This window comes from Leopardus geoffroyi, chromosome A3 (genome assembly GCF_018350155.1).
Source record: "Leopardus geoffroyi isolate Oge1 chromosome A3, O.geoffroyi_Oge1_pat1.0, whole genome shotgun sequence".
Taxonomy (NCBI): Eukaryota; Metazoa; Chordata; class Mammalia; order Carnivora; family Felidae; genus Leopardus; species Leopardus geoffroyi.
In genome coordinates, this window is record NC_059336.1 from 134,615,331 (window position 1) to 134,632,858 (window position 17,528).

At 49.3% G+C, this 17,528-nt stretch overlaps 1 long non-coding RNA gene and 1 pseudogene across 2 annotated transcripts; both read left to right on the plus strand.

Annotated features, from left to right (window-relative positions):
- Nucleotides 1-5,181: 5,181 nt before the first annotated feature.
- LOC123581818 lies at nt 5,182-5,348 on the plus strand (annotated as a pseudogene).
- A 754-nt stretch (nt 5,349-6,102) lies between these two features.
- Nucleotides 6,103-14,441, plus strand: LOC123581645. 2 transcript variants are annotated; one of them, XR_006703902.1, is made up of 4 exons: nt 6,103-6,368; nt 10,667-10,750; nt 12,691-12,981; nt 14,164-14,441. It is a non-coding gene; the product is annotated as an uncharacterized LOC123581645 (long non-coding RNA). The 2 variants fall into 2 exon arrangements; XR_006703903.1 differs by having other exon boundaries at nt 12,694-12,981.
- Nucleotides 14,442-17,528: the final 3,087 nt, after the last annotated feature.

Consider the following 17,528-nt stretch of genomic DNA (forward strand, 5'->3'; position numbering starts at 1 on the left):
CCCAGGTATTAAAGGTCTTAACATTTAAAATTGCGCATTTAGCTTACAAATGGTTGCATGCAGTGCCTCCTTACCTTCCTCCTTATCTTGACCGGGGTGGCCAGCTTCAAATGTGTAATTCACATTCCTTGAGGCCTCGTCCAGCTCACGGCAGCAGAGGGAGAGCTGGCTTCCAGCCCCAGCAGCCCAGAACCCTTCTCCCTCCACACGCATCGCCTCTCACAGTGCCTCCTGGACCTCACTCCACCTTCTGGGGGCCTCCTGCCGAGTGTGAACTCTCCAGACCGAGTACCCAGCCCCTCAGTCACCACCTGCAATGGTGACCGTGGTCCCCCCGCCCGGATTCAGGGGTAGACACAGCGCAGTGGGTTTTCTGGAGGAGGACAGAAGACCAGGGAAGGGGCAGCACAGGCCCTGGAAAGTGGCTGGGTGATACCTGGGCCAGGGATTCTGGGGTCCTGGGTATACCCCAAATATAGTGTAGGTGGGGTCATGTCCCCCGAGGGACATGTCCTGGTCCCACAGACTCCCGCCCCCTTGGAGAAAGAAGCAGCAGGGGATATCAGAACGGGGGCCTCCAAACTGCAGGACCAAGGTAGGGGCTCCACTGGTCAAAGAATGTCCCTCTCCTTACAGCTGTGACACATGATAGGCCCCGGGAGAGGAAGGAGCCCACAGAAGGGCTGGCCTCTGTTTCCCTCACACAGGACGTGTTGGGCAAGGTTTTAGGCCAGTGTGGTAAAAGCTGCTCCCTGCTCTGCGACCTCCAGGGCCCAGCCGGCTCTCCTGCGCCCTAAGAATAGCCCTGCAAGGCACCTTCCCTGACATCACCTGCTCGTGATTTTCACACCAGCCCCGGTCAGACCAGCCTAAGTCCTCACTCCACCTCACAGAGGAAGTGGAGGTTCCAGAGGCCGGAAAGGCCTGGTTGGGACTGTTTCCGCCCAGAAGAGGTTCAAGGCCTCAGCCAGAAGCATGCGGCCAAGTGAAGGAAGGGACAGGTGCAGGCCCAGAACCCCCTTCTCTGTCGGCCTTCCCCAACCAGGGTCAGGATGGTTCCAGTTCGGCACTATGGTGCCGGCCTGGGCTCTGGGTTTTGCTCGGTCTCGAGAATGTCAACAACCCAGCCTGCTCTGATGGTCTAGCGCCCTAGCTCTGGGGGCAAAGGTGGCCCTGGACAACTTGGACGGCCCCCCCCCCCCTCCAGACTTGCAAATTAGCCCAAGACCGAGGCATGTCACAGCCTCCCTGTCTGCAGTGACTTCTCCGAGGGACCCCAGGGCCCTGAGTCAGAGGCAGTTTGCCCTGCCTTTTGAGTCCCTAGGCCTCACTCGTCCCCTGGATCTCCAGGCTCTTACGAAGCACGTGGGCAGCTTCTCGCCTCCCTGAGCCCCTCATCCCCAGCAGGGTGAGGGCACCAGGCATGGAGGCTCGTACCATTGTGTCTCCTTGTCCAGGCTTTGAAGGTCCAGGCTTCGAGGCTACCGGGAGAGTTGACTCCTAAGAAGTATAGGTGTTTACTGCTTGTGGGGTGTTGGTGAGCAGGTGCAGGAGATGGGGGGGGGGGTGCCGGCAGCATGTTCTCAACCTTTCCCCTCTGTGTGCGTCAGTCTATGGCAGGGCTTTTCAGGGCAGCTGTTTCCAGATGTCCCGTGTGGCACGGGGACCCTTACTGTCTCTTGGTGGCCAGTGGAGCAAAATGCAGCTCCGTTCTTCTGTGTATCCTTCCCTCCCTTATTTTCCCGCCCCCTCTCTGTGCCTGTCCTGGACTGTATCTTCCGGTAACCAGGCGATCTAAGCCTGGCCTCAGTTTCTACCTCCTAGACAACCTGAGCCAAGTAAAGCCTCGAGGTAGCCATCTGGGGCCGGGTTTCCTCAGTCTGCAGACGTGTCCCCTTCAGACGGCTGCTCCCGGCCTTCTGCTCCAGCTTTCATGTCCCTTTGTAAAGTTTCTTCTGTTCCAGCTTCCCTGGAGGAAGAAACAAAACAAACCAAAAATGAATCATAGAGCGATAGGCACTGGGCTGGAAATCCCGACTCACAAGCTTGACCGGAGGGGTCACCGTATCACAGCACTTGGGAAAGTGACCACTGCAGTCAGACTGCCTGTGCTTGTATCACAGCACTTACTGTGTGGCCTCGGGAAGGTTACTCGGCCTCTCTGGACCTCAGCATCAGCTTTTGCAAGATGAGGATAATGCCAACATGTGTGCCGCAGGACTGTTGAACAGATTAAATGAAATAATGAAAAAAAAAAATGAAAAAAAACATGGTAGTTAACATTATGGGCTACCCTCTTGGTCAAGTCTTAGCCTCGTTGACTTGACGGCTCTTCAAATATTTGATAATTGTTACCATTTGTTGAGTGTTTCCCTCACACCCAGAACTTCACCCAAACCTCTTTGCTTAACCATTTGGTGTTTTTTTTTTTTTTTAATTTTTTTTTTTTTCAACGTTTATTTATTTTTGGGACAGAGAGAGACAGAGCGTGAACGGGGGAGGGGCAGAGAGAGAGGGAGACACAGAATCGGAAACAGGCTCCAGGCTCCGAGCCATCAGCCCAGAGCCCGACGCGGGGCTCGAACTCCCGGACCGCGAGATCGTGACCTGGCTGAAGTCGGACGCTTAACCGACTGCGCCACCCAGGCGCCCCAACCATTTGGTGTTTTGTAGTGAGGAAACTGAGGCTTAAGATGAGCCAGAGGGCAAACGTGTTGAGTCAGAAGTTGTGCTCAGGTCCGTCTGATGCCACAGCCTCTATTCTTTCCTGTACACGGCACTGAAGAACATTCCCATTCCTCCCTTAGGCCCAAGGTACCTGCCCTTTCCTTTCTCCACAAGCCTTCCAGGCTGGCCTTGGGGGCGCAAGGAGGAAAGGGCAGGTGTTAAGCCACAGTGAATGGGCTCCACCAGGAGGGGAAGGTATGAGGGCTGGAAGCTGCGAAGAAGCAAGCTCATGGCAGGTGTTACCATGTACAGCAGGCCTTTCCTAATGAGCAAAACAAGAAGAGAAAACTGACAAACAGAATTTGGCTCCGTTTGAAGGTGTGAAGAGAACAGCCCAGCTCTGAGAGACATTTCCATGGAGCACAAGACCCAGGAGGCCTGGCTCTCCCGATGCCGGGAGGGCTGCGGTCACTGCCCAGCTTGGAGAGCAGCTGAGGCCCTGCCCTGAGGTCGGGCTGACGGACTTGTCTGCAGTGCCTCTCTCTCTCTTTAAGGTTTATTTATTTATTTATTTTGAGAGAGAGACAGAGAGAGACAGAGAGACAGAGAGAGACAGTGTGTGTGCAAGCAGGGGAGGGGCAGAGAAAGGGAGAGAGAATCCCAGGAAGGCTCCACACCATCAGCGCGGAGTCCAACGCGGGGCTCTCGAACTCACGAACTGTGAGATCACGACCTGAGCCAAAACCAAGAGTCGGAGTTTGACTGAGCCAGCCAGGCGTCCCTGCAGTGCCTCTCTTGAGGACACAGACACGTCTCCCTCTGAGAGTCCGTGTCCCCTGTGGTTAGACGGTGAGGGGCCATGAGAAGGGCAGCCCTGGGAGAGTCTGGCTGACACCTGCTGACAGGTATGACTGGGGTGGTCAAGCCCCGCCATTCACCTGGGCCGAGAGAAACACCATCCTGTCACCCAACAGTAGAAGCATGACTGTTATTAGTCTTTCTTTTCGAATTGATGCAAAAGGTGACTTCTTCCACCCTGTCACACGTGTGGTCACCTGGGGTGAGATGCAAGGACAGCGTGAGGTTGCGGCCGCCGTTGTTAGCTCCTTTGGGACGGCACTGGTCGGGTCCTTCCACTGCTCAGTGGTGGCAGCCATCAGGGGGCATCAGGGCACTCCCGACAGTTGTTGGGGTTATGACGCTCTTTGATTTTTAGAGCACTTGGCCGTCATTAACTAAACGCCCACCCCTGATTACCGCCAGGCCGAGCTTGGCCGAGGTCTGCAAATGTAGCAGACTCCATGCCATCTCCTCTCCCAGCTGCGAGGAACCTGCTTTCACTGGCAGCGATGATAACATCTCGGGCTTGACCTAGTTTTTTATTTTTAAACTTCACCGGCGTTGTTTGTCTAACTCAGCCTTTCAATAGCTGTCTGAGATTTGGCCTCTTACGAAACCGCCATAACAAAAAGAGACCTTTCAGGCAGCCGTGGGGGAGAGGGGTGCTTTAAGGACCGGGAAATGGGAAGACAAAGCCCTGGGTGATTTTCAGGTATTACAAAGGGCCTTCTGATTTGTATTTTAGAGGAAATGTGGAAGGTCTGTATTAGCATAAGTGATACCATAACGCTAAGTAGAGTGCAGATGAAATTCCCCCTTGTAATTTACCAGCTTCCCTCTGGTATCCGTGGATTTCAGAAGTAACATCAGCTGGGTTCATCTCCAGAAAATTCCTCCTTGGGATTGCTGATCTTCCGTTCCTGGGAAGTGTGGTGGGTTTTTGTTTTGTTTTGTTTTGTTTTGTTTTGTTTTGTTCTCTCTTTCATTAAAGAAAGTGTGCTTTGGCCCAAAGGAGAAATGTTTTGAAGATAGATCTGGATTTGGATTTTGGTTCCGATATTTGGTGACTTGGGACCCTGGGAAAGTGCATTTCTGATCTTCCACTTCCTCATCTGTAAAAGGGGGATCGAAGCGAAGATCTCAAGGGGTCGTCAGGATCGGAGGTAACGTGCATGGAAAAGAGCAGAGAGAGGAGTTTCAATTAGGGCGCGTTCGCTGAGACAGAACGGCTGGCTGGCGGGCAGAGTACGAGCAAAAGTCACCAGGTAGTGAAAGCACCAAGGCTGCTCCGTCAACGCGAGGTGCTTCTGTATTTTTCATGAAGAGTGAAGGAACAAACACGGGCAGCATCTGTCAGCGATGAACCAAATCACCGGTGGGAGAAACAAGATAAAAGCCTTGTAGGGCCCTGTGCTGCCTGCTGGCTCTTGGTTCAAAGAGAAGGAGCACCTGATAATTCCTTAGGAGACTGTCCCTCCACGGCAAGGACAGCATGCCGGAGCGTACTTGATCACTTAGGGACTCTGGATGGGTAAATAAATCTCTACTTCCTGCATCTTCTGACCCAGATGCGAGACACCCGCTTGTTTGTTTTTATTAAGCTGATTGTGTTTACCTTCTGAAACTTCTCCTCAAGGCAAAGCAAGGGGCTGGGAGTAGAAAAGTACGGGTGTTAGCTTTGCGCGGTGGCAGTATCGTAGCCAATGAGGTTTATCCGAGGCGGGATTATTGCTAATAGAAAAGTATGGGTGTCATTCTAGGCTGTTCCCAAGTGCATCCCTTCAGCTGCTGGATTTACGCTCCCTCGCGTGTAGGTGAGGGTTTGGAATGGGGGGTGCCTTGGGGGCTGTCCTGCTCTGGGAGTCTGGGGCCCCTACTAAATGGGGAGTGGCCATCTGGGCCACGTTCTACTCATGCTGGGGCACATCCCATGGGCAGAACTAGCACCTGGCCAATCCCATTGTACGCGGGGTAGGAAAGCATGCTTTCTTCCAAGGGCATGGGGGAGTGACTATTTGCTAAGCTATAATTCAATTTGTCACTGCCAGTCTGAAGGCAAAGAATTTAATTAAACAAATTCTCGAGCTCTCCGTCAGCTTTGTGTCTCTCCAGTTCTTATATAAAACATTCCAGGGAGCTTAGCTCTTCATCAGTGGAAACTGTCTAGTCATGCCCTGATCAGAATTCAAGGCCAAGCAGGGACCATTATTTGAGCTGTAGATTTAGCTGTTTGGTATTCACACATCCCTAATGATCTTGGAAAGTATAATGTTTTCTAACAGCTGTAAAGACAAGAGATTCTAACATGATCAACTATACATAATATCCATGGAATTACATTGAGTAACGTAATGATGTGTTATGCTGTAATTAACACATTATGAATACCTAATTTGAAAGGTTAATGAAATTGACAAACATATGAACACTGTGGGTATCATCAATAACACTTAATGACAAATCTCTTGTTTTCATTTACAGAATCAAACAAAATGGGAAGATTCCACCACTACAACTGCATTTTTTTTTGGTCATAAATTAAAAAGAGTCTGCACGATATATTTTGTTTTAATTTGGAGTGTAGGTTTACAGAGTATTTTATACTACAGATCTATGTGTAAATGATATTTAACACAACAAGCTCATAAGTATTTTAAATGATCATTTTGTAGTTTTTCTGCAAAGGGTTATACTTGCTAAGGGGGAATATTTTTTAGTTAGACAGATCAAAGGAAGTGCCAGGACCAAGGGCAACTGCCATGGGAAAGCCATCCTCAACAGCAAGCTGTGTTCCTGCAGGAGGACCTTCCCATCTGGGCTAAAGATATACAGTTTGTCATCTCAAAACCGGGAAGAATGATGTAAGAAGAAAATGTTGTTTCTCTTCAGATCCCTGGGTGAACTTTCAGTTTAACTGATAGGTTTTAAAGCCACGGAATCTACATCGATAAGCTAATTAATGTCAATAAAACTCAAACAAATAGAAGGGGCCCACTTTATTTTCATTTCTGATATAAAAGTCCTAAAAGAATGGATATCATCCATGTTAATGTTTTCATAGAAATAAAAATTTTGTTCTTTTTTTTAAATTTTATTTTTATTTTTTAATTTACATCCAAGTTAGTTAGCATCTACTGCAACAATGATTTCAGGAATAGATTCCTTAGTGCTCCTTACCCATTTAGCCCATCCTCCCTTCCACAACCCCTCCAGCAACCCTCTGTTTGTTCTCCATATTGAAGAGTCTCTTCTGTTTTGTCCCCCTCCCTGTTTTTATATTATTTTTGCTTCCCTTCCCTTATGTTCATCTGTTTTGTCTCTTAAAGTCCTCATAGGAGTGAAGTCGTATGATATTTGTCTTTCTCTGAGTGACTAATTTCACTTAGCATAATATCCTCCAGTTCCATCCACGTAGTTGCAAATGGCAAGATTTCATTCTTTTTGATTGCTGAGTAATACTCCATTGTGTATATGTGTATGTATATATATATATATATATATATATATATATATATATACCATATCTTCTTTATCCATTCATCCATCGATGGACATCTGGGCTCTTTCCATACTTTGGCTATTGTTGATAGTGCTGCTATAAATATTGGGGTGCATGTGTCCCTTCTAAACAGCACACCTGTATCTCTTGGATGAATGCCTAGTAGTGCAATTGCTGGGTCGTAGGGTAGTTCTATTTTTAGTTTTTTGAGAAAAATTTTGTCCTTGAGTTCTTACTTCTACGTCAATAATGCCAATACTAATACTAATACCACAGTATTGATAAGAGCAATGATAAGAAGGATGACTTCACATTACACAAAACACCTTAAATGCATAATTGGTTGGACCCTTTTAGAAAGCCAGTAAAATTATTGAGAAAATGTTGTAACTCCATTTTGTTAACATTGAAATGAAATCTGGAGAGCTTAAATGACTTGCCCAAAGTATAATGGTTAAGACATGACAGGCTGTGACCTGCTAATTCTGTGCTTTTCCCGCTAAGCTTCACGTTTCCATCTCTAGGCTTCCAGAAGCCATGGTTTTCTGTTAGCCATTTGTAGTTACACATTATTTTTGTTTTAAGTGATTAGTGTTCTGATTGTCAAAGTAACAAGTGGCCATTGTAGAAAATTTGAAAATATAGTGGAATATAAGGAAAAAATAGTAACCATCCTACTCCTGGAATCCAGCCCTGCAAAACTAACACATATTAACTGTTTCTTGTGTGTGTGTATGTGTGTGTGTGTGTGTGTGAACTCCATCCTTCTTTGTCCTAGGTTTTTTCAGATGGTTGGATGTGACCAATCAGGATTTTGGAGGACACCAGGTCACAAAGCTGACCCAGTCCTGAGCCTCATGGAATCACAGAATCTGGAGGTCAGACAAAATGTAGGAATTGCTTTTGCAACATCTCAGGAAAACGGGCTTCCCACTCCCATGTGACAGCCTCAGTTATTGTCAGGCTTACCGCTCATGTGTCGCTGTCCCCTGATGGTGTCTCAGGCTGTCCCAAGGCTGCTTTCTGGGTGGGGAGGGCTTCTTGGAGAGTGCTGAGAAGTTGGAATGTTCCCTCTTCATTCCTCAGACTCTCCAAGTCCACTTCACAACCAATTTCAAGTCACTTAACCTCTCTGAGCCTCACTATCTTCACCTGTCACATGGTGATAGAAGCATGGGATCAACACCTTGAATGGTGCCCAACCAGCGTTCATCCTCCATTAAGTGTTAATCCCTGAGATTGGTATTATTGTCACGACCACTGCCTCTGCCTACCTCGTTGGCTGCAGGCATGGACTGGGTCCACTAGTACTCACTGGTTCCCCAGACGCTGTGCACCTGTATGTCTCCCCCTGATTCCTGTACCTTCCTCCTTAGGGGAGGCTCTGGAATATCCTCCTTCCTAGCCTGGTGCCCACACCATGCCCCCTCCCACCCTCTCTGAGAACTCTGATTCACTGGAAGGAACTCAGCTCCAACCCACTTGCCTGGGGCACCTGACCTCAGTGTGGGAGCCCAATGACTGGGGTGTGGGTGGGGGTCCAGCCTTTTTTTTTTTCACTTTTGGAGTATTTACTTAACAACCATGAGCCTCAGTGTTCTCACTCTTAAACCAAAGGGAATGTGCTGTGAATATGAATTGAGGCGAGCCACTGAAGGTATGTTCAGGTAACACGTGTGCTTGAGGTATTGGCCATCTCCTCCTTCACACGCATTTTCTCTCTTGGTCCTCACTGCCACTCAGGAAGCAGGTGTCGCTACAGGTAAAAACACTGAGCTCTGTGGGAGAAGTGACAGGCTCAAGGCCACCCAGATCCTCTGACTGGGCTCAGAGGTGAATCTAGGACTCCAGATCCTACGTGTTATCTACCATAACGTGCAAACGTACTGTGACTGATCTGGTAGCTTTTCAAACTTTTTTGAATTAAATCAATTAAATCAAATACAGCAGCAGAATACTATGATATTCTGATCTCATATTTAAATAATTTATTTGCATTTTATGCTGGGTTTTGATGCAGGACCGGGAAATCAACAAAACTTTTATTTTAAAGGGGAAAAAACTAGATGGATAGAGAAATTGCCTTCTCGTAGCAGAGTACCAAAGGGAGTGTCCCAGGCTGCTTATTTTTTGGAGATTGAGACCCCAAATGTCACAACACCGGCATTCAAAAGCCCAAAAGGTGAAGCAGCTTCTTCTGGCATATTTGTGATGTTTCCTGTCACCAGAGTCTGTGCCTGGGATAACAGCAATACATCCATGCGCTTTACTCTGCACAGAACATTTTTTTCAGCCTTGCTCATTAGTAGATGTAAGCCAGCCAGTAACCCCGTGGGGTGTGTGTGTGTGTGTGTGTGTGTGTGCGTGCACGCGAGCACATGCGTCGCATACTGCCCCCATCCCCTCGGGGATCTCCCTGGCAGCCCACGGGGGCTGTCCCCCTACCCCAGATTTCGTCTTGCAGCTTGCCCTTCTGAAATTGCTTCAGGTATGATTCTATCTCGAAGACTGAAGATCGGGCTTGAAAAGGAGCCAGCTCTCATAGTGTCATTCCTGACAGATTTCTTAATTAATCTGCTCAGATTGTCAATAGTGTAATTCACTGTTGATTTAGAAACTAGTTATATGAGCACTGCTTAGTGCCATTGTGGGAAAACATCTGAATAATTCAGCTAATAGATGGGAAACTCACCCAGATTGCTGGGGCACAGGGAGCAAAGAGCTAACTCGCATGAGATGAGCTCGAGCAGGGTGATTCCAGCAAATTCCAGGGAGCGGGGAGAGGTTGTCATATTATTGGGGGCAGCAGCTGCCTGGTTTAATTATTGTCATTTCGGTTTTTGGAAAAAGGAATGTGGGCCTGGTATTCTCACAGGCAGAGGCCATTAACACACTCTTGAAAAATATTGCAGAATTTCAGTGTGAAATGTGTGATCTAGTTGATTACTAACTCAGAGCTACTCGGCGTGTTAGTGGGTCTCATTTTTGTGATGCCATATTATTTTTATATGATTCTTATTCAACATATGTGAGTTTAGTGATATGTACCATCCAAGAAATATAAAAATGACTTCCTTCTCTTCTGGGAGATTGGTAATTATTTGGGGGTTTCCTAGAATTGAATAGATGTGTCCTGAGATTGGGGTCATCACCCATTTTACACCAAATCTTGGAGCTGTGTTGACAATGAAGTTTATAGGTTGGTGAGTCTGCTTATGTGAAGAGTCTTACGTAAACATAAAAACTCAATCACTTTTAGTTATATACTTAACATTTTGTTTTTATTGAAAATCGTAAAATTATATGAAGTTGAGCTGTTATACTAAATTTTTTTTGCCATGGTGGTTAGAGTTTTAACAACCCTTAAGTGCAGATGAGTTAGTGGCTAAATGTAAATGTTAATCAGAATCATGGTGCTTTTGATAGGAAATGTTAATTCAGTTCCATTTATCTGCAGCTTCTCATGCTTGTCTTCTATTTTCTATCTCCCTTTCTCCCCCCCAACATCCTCGCATGCATGACAGCTCATGTGCACACACACGTGCACACACACAAACATACACGCGCACACAGTACACCAACACATACACACGTGCACGCACCCACGTGTGCACACACAGGCACACACATGCACACTCTTGTCTGTCACCTCTCTTCCAGCTTTCTATGGTGAGGTCTTCAGAAAAAGGGAGAGAGCAAACAGCATCCAGGGCTGATAGCCTGACACGGACGGACTTCTAGCAGGTGAGAGGCAATTCTGCATGGGGTTCTGTGGCCTTGGATTTGAATACAGGCAGGACTGATTTTTAAATCCTAAACTACACTGGGATCCTTAGGGGACACGATTGCCTTTTGGGGGGTAGTGAACAGAAATGCAGCAAACGGTCCTTGAATGCATCTTGGCTGTCTGGAGAGGACATGGGTAAAGTAGGGCGTGGGTTAGAATCCGGCTTGGCTGGAGAGAACATGCCAAGTCACAGTGGACCGCACGGAGATAGGGATTCTCTCTCTCACCCAGGAAGTCTGGTGTGTGCAGCCGGGGGCTGGGGCGGCCACTCCACGTCACCAGGGACCCAGGCTCCTTCTGTCCTGCTGTTCCACCATCCTGGTCAGCGCACGATTTGCTCAAATCCCATGGTTCATTCATGGTCAAGATACGTGTGGGCGTTCGTGCTATCACACCCGTATCTCAGAGAGAAGGGAAGAGGCAGAGGACAAGGGGCACCGCTGCCCTCCCTTCTGCTTTTATTAAGCAGCTGTTCTGGAGTCGCTCCTTCCTTCGCCTCCACGCATTTCATCTTGCACATCCTTGGCCGGAGCCCAGAGGGCCACACCTGGCTGCAGGGAGGCTGGGCAACATCGTCTTTTCGGCTGGACGCAAATAACACTGACGTTGTGTTACGGGAGAAGAGGGGACCGGGTATTCGATGGTAGCCTGAAGGCCACTTCCTACAAACAGTAGACGCTTTACAACAAGCAGTTGTTACAGCTCTAATGAAACCACAAAGAAGTGCTTCCTATTTTTACCGAGGGCCTGGGTATTTTGAATGGAGAAGATGATTTGAAAAGATGATTGTTTCACGAGAGCCCGAGACAACAGCACTGATCATGGCTTTCTGTCACTTGTGCTGTGTACAACCCCAGCTCCGGTCAGGGAGTCGAGGGGCTGATAGATGCTGTCTGTATGGAAAGAATGGGTGACAGATCCCTGAGTTTTCGAATAGCATTTGGAGAACGGTATGCCTTTTGTTGAAAAAAAAAAAAAAGTATTGTTATTTATGTGTGTAACACCAGCCTTCTCTGATCGGGTATTCCCTGGGAATCTAATTTGTAAATAATTACTTGACAGAATGGAACTGGCTGGAAAAGTCTGAATATGCGGAGGCATATTAGAGGCAAGTTAGGAAAGCCAACCTCAGGGCCCAGACACAGCGGATGCACTTAGCCAGTCATTAGCAGAGGTGCTGGGAGCAGCTGGTCTACCTGGGATCCTGACGGAACGCCTGTCCCCAAAGAATGGATGCGGGGACAGCCGGGTTTTTCTCCCTGTGCAGAGTGGGAGGGCGGTGTTCGGGGGCAAGGAGGTGCTAGGGACTGAGGATTGGTGTCCCTGCCAGATTCTCGTGTGGAAGCCCAACGCCTAGTGTGGTTGCATTTGGCGATGGGCCTCCGAGGAGGTAACCAAGGTTAACTGAAGTCATGAGGGTGGGGCCGTGATCCGATAGAATCAGTGTCCTTGTAAGAAAAGGAGGATATGCCAGGGCCTTCTGTGGGTGGAAGCACCTGGGAGAGGTCACGGGAGGATAGCGAGAAGGCGGCTGTCTAGCGAGAGAGACAGGGAGAGAGCTCTCACCAGCGTCCATCCTGCTGGACCATAGTCTTGGACTTCCGCTTCCCGAACTGTGAGACAGTAAATGCCCCTGGTTTGAGCTGGCCTGGCTGTGCTGTTTTGTTACAGCAACACAGACGCGCTAATACGGGGCGGTGAAATGGATGTGGGTGCCTCGGAAAGAATGTCAAAGCCAGATCCTGACAGTCTTGACTGGTCCCGTGGCTGTCCCGATGCTTCTGTTTTCACCACTGACGGGGCGCCAGCCTGGGCCTCCTCACTCGATTTACTGTCTGCGGTGAACACCCAGCCTTCCCCTCTCCTACTGATTCATTCTTCAGGTTATTCGTTTTAGCAGAGTGAGCACCTAGCAAGTCCCAACAGCCACGGGAAGAGGAAGGAGCCCGAGCTCTCGTGGTGACCCAGGGGGCGAACGCAGACAGCAGGGCCAGTATTCGTTACCTCTTCGGTGCCCTTCCTACCAGCAGGGTCACGGCAAATGCTCAGTAGTGCTGAATTGTAGGAGGCTCGCACTAAGCCTGCGAGGGAGGGGCTGGTTTCACCCTACTTGGCAGGAAAGAAAGAGGCCCTGAAGGTGAAGTGACCTCTCCATGGACAAACTGGACCCCTCCAGCTGGTAAAACTGGTAAGTGGCAGAGCCTGGGGTCACAGCCAGACAGTGGGGACCAGAGCCCCACAATCAACTCTGCGGCCAGATCAAATTGTTCCAACCCAACTTGGAAGTGCTTCCATGGCTCGGGACCCTCTCAGGGGTGGCGGGCCAGGGAGAGTCTTCCCAGAAAGTCATGTCCGAGTGGGGATCTGGAGGACAGTGTAACTGGGTGTGAAGAATGAGAGGGAGGCTGCAGGCAGTCAGGGGCAGGGGAACAGGGGAGCCACGGGGTGAGCTGGGAGCGTAGGATGCCCGAGGAGGTGAGGGTGGCAGGGACACGGGAGAGGGAGAAGGGGTCTGCATCACGGAGGAAAGTGAAAACCATAGAGAACCATCAAAGAGTTTTTATCAGGGGGATGACAGGGTCACACTGCATTTTAGAAAGATTCCCATGGCTACACTGTGGGCGATGGGTGGGTAAAGTGGGAGAAGCAGGAGCTACTTGGAGGCGGGGAGAAGGATGGTATAATACCCAGGATGCCTGAGCAGCTTGCAAGGTTGTAGAGGGAAGTGAAGGGATCACCCTGCGGTGAGCGGGAGGGCTGACTGGTTTTCTGGAATTTGGGGAGCTGGTTATTTATTTATTTATTTTTTTTCCAACGTTTATTTATTTTTTGGCACAGAGAGAGACAGAGCATGAACGGGGGAGGGGCAGAGAGAGAGGGAGACACAGAATCGGAAACAGGCTCCAGGCTCTGAGCCATCAGCCCAGAGCCTGACGCGGGGCTCGAACTCACGGACCGCGAGATCGTGACCTGGCTGAAGTCGGACGCTTAACCGACTGCGCCACCCAGGCGCCCCTGGGGAGCTGGTTATTAAACATGGACGGCCGTTCTTAAAAATTAAGCTGTAACAGGGTGCCTGGGTGGCTCAGTCAGTTAAGCTTCTGACTTGATTTCGTCTCGGGTCGTGATCTTGTGGTTCAGGAGTTCGAGCCCCACGTTGGGCTCTGCATTGACAGTGTAGAACCTCCTTGGGATTCTCTCTCTGCCCCTTCCTTGCTCTCTCTCTCTCAAAATAAATAAACTTCAAAAAAGTTAAGCTGTAACAATGTATAGTTACATAAACTAGAGTAAAAACAAAGATGAATATTGAGATTCATTACTTCCTGATTATCTTACTGTTACCCCTTCATTGTAATCTATTCTGTTGAAGGCACTTACGTCCATTGCCCACGTCTGGTGGACACAAGGGTGTGCCGTTGTGAGTGGTGTCACATCTGTAACTTGGCACCGCCTCTGATTCGGTGGGAGTATTTACACCAAGGAAATCGGCAAACGTCACAGATGAGGTTTTGTCTCTTCAGCACGCTGTGGATGAGTCACCATCCTCCAGAGATAGAGCCTGAAAGAAACCTCTGCCTGCCTCCAGGGTCCACCCGCAAGCCTTCGCCAGCCTTCTCTTCTGGAGCCTCCTGATGAGCTTGGCACACCCTCCCCAAACATTGACCTCTGGTAACCTGCTGGTGTCTGCTTTTATGGTCATTCTCCAAGCATCTTGATTCTTCTGTCGGCAGAGCTCAGCACAGAGTAGAGCTCACTCTGCTCGTGGGATGAACCCACCCGTGAGCGGGTGAGTAAATACGACTTCAGTTTTCTACATTGGTGTCTTTTTGGCCTTTGGGGTGGGCCGTACCTCACTAAAGGGCACAACACTAAGGTTATGATAAGCCCCAAACTGCTTTTGGCCTCAAAAACAGCCCGAAGCTGAAGTGGCATTTCACACAAATGTGAGTCGCGCTTGATGTTGAAGTGTTTGCTGAGAAACTACTTGAAAAAGGCCACTTTTGGAAGAAACTACTTCGAAGGCGACTTGACAGTCCACTGAGCTGAGAAAATGTGCCCAGGGAGCCAGGACCCACACATCAAAGGGATTCGGAAGGACAATTGGCAAGGAGAGCCACACGTCCGGATCACCTTGGGGAAAGCAGTCTTTGTCACTGATCAAATCAAGGGCAGGAGGGCACAAGGACATCAGATTTGTTTGAAGAGAACAGCGTCCTGTTAGTCTTGGAAAAGAATGACACGAAGCCACCAAAACACCACTTCCTCCCCTCCCCCAGGCCCGCTCATCACCCGGTGAGACTCCGTACATCAAAGACTCTCTGAGCCCTGTGTCTGCCTTGGGTGTCACCCTAGTTAACGATTTGAAGGCAAATGCTCAGAACGCTGATGTGAGGGGGTAGAAAGAGCTCCCTGCCCCTCCCGTGTGGTTCTACTGTGTCCCCCTCCTCTGGGGCTCGCTCCTCCAGGCCTTGGCAATTTTTCTAGGTCCCAAGAGGCGGTGGACCCAAGCTCATGGGTTAACTCCACCAACCCCTGTAGGAGCCTGGGTAAATGACTTGAGTTTTTTGCCCCATCTGTAGAATTCGACTGTTACTTTGGCCTGTGTTCCCCCCCCCCCACCCCCCACATGGCTACAGAGAGGTCCGGGGAAGTGATCTGTCATAGACTCCACGGAGCTGCAAGCTGCTGTTCTTAGCCTCGTCAATGCCATTACTAGTGTCTGGGTCCCCTCTTATTTGACACGAGAAACCTAAGGCCCGGAGATGTGAAGTGACTCGATGAGGTCCCTGCCAGGGCCTTACACAGGGGGTCTGGGAGTGGGTCCCGTGCCTCCTCTGTTAACAAATGCATTCCACTCTCGGTGGCCTTTCTTGTCAACTCTTACTTATCAGCCTCACAGCAGGTGAAGTCATCCAATAACAGAAAGCCACTGCCCATTTTGCTATGAATTTCTACCCAGGGAATGCGGACACACCCATACACCCCTGACCCACACCTCGCGTCACTCGGTTTTAAGATTAGTAGAAATACATACGCTCTTTTTTTTTTTTTTTAATTTATTTGAGAGAGAGAGAGAGATTGTGAGTGGGGGAGAGGGACAGAGGGGAGAGACAGAATCTCAAGCAGACTCCATGTTCAGCATGAACCTGATGCGGGGCTCTGTCCCACAACCCTGGGATCATGACCTGAGCCAAAATCAAGAGTTGGATGCTCAACCTACTGAGCCACCCAGGTGCCCCCAAATACATACTCCTTAACGGAGCCACATGAACGTGGGGGGGGGGGGGTGCATGCTCTCGCTCTTCTGGTTTGATACAGTATAAAATTGGATTTTGCAAATTCTATTCCTTCTGTACATTGTGCCCTCAGGACCACAGCTCTCTGGATAACCTGGCCTTACACAGACCTCAGCCACCCCCCAAGATGGTCAATGTCCATCCACTTCTAGCCCTTTCCCCGGGGAAGTGTATCATTCCTGTGCTCTACCTTCCAAAGCATCTCCTTGGGACCAGTGGTGCCCACATCAGCACTTGCTGGTTCACTTGCACGCTGAGCGGTTTTACAAGCGGGACAATGAACCAGACATAGAGCTGATGACTGCAGTATACTCCAGTGAGTGCCCGGAGGGGCAGCGAAGCCTTTCAATGGAGGGCAAAGCCTGGGAACATCCTGTCTCCCGCCAGCGCCACCCTGAGTGTTCCACTGTCCCTTTGGCCCAATAACAGAGTTGGTCCTCAGTAAATGTTTATTGAGTGAATGCATTCCCGAGTCATCCCTGCCTTGCCAGGTTTGCTCATTCATTCACTCATCCACTCATTCAATAAGTGTTTCAGTCACCTTCTGTTGTGTGCCAATTATGTGCTAGGCGCTATACTAAGTACTGAAAGTGCAGAGATGCATTAGATTCACACTCTGCCTCAAAGAACCTCATTCCAACAGGGGAGACAGAAATATGCACGATCACTTTGCAATGAAATGAGTGCAACTGTGGAGATGTGACAAGGCGTCCAGGAGAGCAGGCCTGGTGGATGGGAGGGACAAGGTGTATAAGGGGTAGAGGAGGGATCAGGAAAGACCCCCTGGGTGGGGGAGGCCAGCAAGTCCCCCTGAGGTACGAGGGCTGGAGAGCAGTGTCGGCAACAGTTTGCCCTGAAGGTCCACGGCCAGCAGTCTTTTCAGAACAGACGATGTCACCTCTCAGCACAGCTTTCCACCAAAGCTTCTTGCTCTGGCTTCTGGGGTGACACTTGGACCAAGGGGAACAACGCCTGGCTCCTGAGTCTGATTGCTTGACCCCCTTCCCTTTTCTTTCCTTTGCCAGCAACTTCTAGGTGGGCTCAAGAAAGTTGGAGTGCAGTCTCCACTTTTGTCCTCCAGAGTCCACGGTCCAGTTAGGAACGCTGCTCCCCTGTTCACTACCCAGTGAACTTCATCACCTCCCACCCTTCCTACGACAGAGTGCTCCTTGAGTGCAGATTTCGAATACAACCCTCAGATAGGACAGTTTTCAAGGAACTTCAAAATGCAGATGGCCTCCTGGGTAGGCCTCAGGTTCCAGATCAACCAGAAGTCATTTAGAAACACTGTGAACTCTGTGACTAGCACCCACAGCCAGTACCTACCTTATACCTGAACAAGTGTCCATTTCTTTACGTTCCTTTTGGTTGAAAGAAAAGTCTGGGATGGGCAGACTTAGGGCGAGGTCCTTCCAAAGCTAGGTTCTTGCTAACAAGC